The sequence below is a fragment of the Notothenia coriiceps genome, unplaced genomic scaffold (genome assembly GCF_000735185.1).
Source record: "Notothenia coriiceps isolate Sejong01 unplaced genomic scaffold, NC01 NC01_scaffold00001929, whole genome shotgun sequence".
Taxonomy (NCBI): domain Eukaryota; kingdom Metazoa; phylum Chordata; class Actinopteri; order Perciformes; family Nototheniidae; genus Notothenia; species Notothenia coriiceps.
In genome coordinates, this window is record NW_011334630.1 from 1 (window position 1) to 2,553 (window position 2,553).

General features: G+C 40.7%; 1 long non-coding RNA gene across 1 annotated transcript in view; it reads left to right on the forward strand.

Annotated features, from left to right (window-relative positions):
* Positions 1-2,282: 2,282 nt before the first annotated feature.
* Positions 2,283-2,553, forward strand: part of LOC104964744 (uncharacterized) — a 610-nt gene continuing 339 nt past the window's right edge. Inside the window, exon 1 of the long non-coding RNA XR_800463.1 lies at positions 2,283-2,549. This is a non-coding gene — a long non-coding RNA (uncharacterized lncRNA). The remainder of the gene's footprint in view (positions 2,550-2,553) is intronic.

The window sequence follows — 2,553 nt, forward strand, 5'->3', positions numbered from 1 at the left end:
CAGTGTTTACATGCTTATTTATACAATATGTGTGCTCATGCTAACATCATAAGACAAAAGTTGGTTCCGTGTTGTGTGTAGGGAGAACCCGCCAGAGTGAGGGGGGCCCCCAAGCCAAAGCTCGCTTAGGGCCCCCAAAAGTCTAGGGCCGGCCCTGGCAGTGACTGTATTCACCATGCCATAGAAAGGCTGTGGTTTGTACATGTATTACTTTTATCCAGTTTCTGAACAGATATGAGGATCTGTGAGTGAACTCTGTGTGCTAACAGCTAACACTTAACGGCTGCTGTTTGGTTTTCTGATTCAACGTCAGTGACGACAGGCTGCGATTCTCAATTGTCTTTTTGTGGCGCAAATTCACGTCTGTCCGCAGGAACACAGTATATGGGCTCTGGCAGTGTTTAAAGACTGGTTCATGGAAAAGAAAATGTGAACAGACTCGGACAGTTACAGAAATCCTTGATCGGTGCGTATTTTAGTCAGCAACTTGTGAGTATCAGGAGGACGGGCGCAGTCTCATTTGTTTCCCCTGAAGTTATATTGAACATGATGATCCTGATCTGAGGCACAAGCGTCCGTCTCTCATCAGCTCGTCAGGATCCGTCAATGGAAAAAAACACAATTAAAAACAGCAATTAATTTCCACAGAGATGCGATCACAGGGGACGTGGTAATTGCAAGCTGCTCTGATGTGTTTGCCGAGTGAGGCGTTGTATTAAATTGTTAATAAAAAAATTGTAAAATTATTATTATTTTGTCCTTGCTGGGAGGCATTAGATGTGCTGTTATCTCACATCACACTCACATGTCATCGGTATGGAAACACCTCAGAAATAGCAGCGTGCAGATGGTCCATCTCTCAACACATCAGCGGGCTGTCAGAGCAGATGAGTAATGATGATATAAAAAAACAATTAAGTACTTTGTGCCCACAGCACCCAGTCGTTCACACTCTATACTTCTATACTGCAAGGTGAGCATTCTCCAAACCCAGAAGAAAACACAAAGACTCAGTTTGTATCAAATGCTTTTGTTTCAAACTTTCAAGAGCCATATCGTTTTTAACTTGGCTTTTAAAGAGGCCCCATACATTTTTATTTTTTTACTTTCCTGTAGTGTTTTATAGGTTTGTTGTGTCCCCCCCTGAAATACCTCCATGTTTCTCCTTTGTTTACATCCGGAACATAGTGATGTCACTATGGAACACTCACTTTTCTATTGGCTATCGCTAGAAAAACATTGAACGTGATAGACTAAGGGGCGGGACATCTCTAAGCGGTTGACCAATCACAACAGAGACAGCTTTTTATATATATTTTCTTTTTGTCGTGTTATTTAGTATTTTCTTTCCATGTATAAACCCCACGTTTCCATTTTTAATATATTTATTTACTACAAAAAATATGTTATTTACTTTATTTGCTATTCATTTATTTATTATTGTTATTATTACTTTATTGTTTTTTTTGTCCCCTTGCCTTTTCATAATTTCACCTCACATATATCCTCAAGCCCCCTCCCCCTTTTGTATTTATTTATAAAAAATTAAAACAATATTTAAATGTATTTATTTATCAATTTTTTTAACTATTATTCTTATTTTTAATGTAATTTATTTTTGAGTCCACTGTAATAAAATGAAAAAAACAAACAAACATGGAGGCTAACTACTACATGCTTATGATCAAGGGGGGGTTGGGAAGGAAACAAGTGAGAACAATTATCTAAATTCCTCTTACGATGAGCAGCACCTCCATTAGATATGTGGCTGTTTTAATAAGATGCTTATCAGGAAACTGCTGGCTGTATTTTCGCGCCTCGCTGCGCTCTCGATAAAGCATTTTGTTTTAATTAGACACATTTCCTCTCGTTCTGCTGAGGTTCTGCTCGCTCTCAATCATCCCTCCCACCAAATCAAAGAGTCACTATTAAGCAGAACCAAAGAGTTTAACGCCTGTAATCTCCCGAATATTCTCCACTCCTGGTACAATTGGAAATGAGACATAGTGAAAAACACGATGCCGTGTTTTGCATACTAACAAGGGACCTTTGGTGTCTCCATCCTTCACGGTTATGGAGGGAAGTGGCTCAACAATGAGTAGCAGATCTACTGTTACAGGAAAACACTCTTTATCATACTGTCTGTAAAGGAGGGGGGGATTAATGTTCTACCTTCAATAACTTCCTTTATTTTTGTTTTTATAGCACTTTTAGCCGTTTTTATAAAAACATTCACACTTTTCCAAACTGTGTGTGTGTGTGTGTGTGTGTGTGTGTGTGTGTGTGTGTGTGTGTGTGTGAGATACTCATCTACTCACCTAACGTGTCTCCTGTCAGGTGTGGATCCAGATCCCACGTGGGAGCACATCCTGTTCACCGCCTGCCACAACAAGCACCTCAGCCCCCCCCAGAAGAGACTCCTCTCATGGGCCGACGACTGGAGGGCCATCCTGAACAGCAAGAGGCAGTGAGGAACTCCATTACCCAGAATCCCCAGTGGTTTACTTCCTCGTTACAGTGACAGATCTGGGGACGAAATCATCGCTGAGGTTC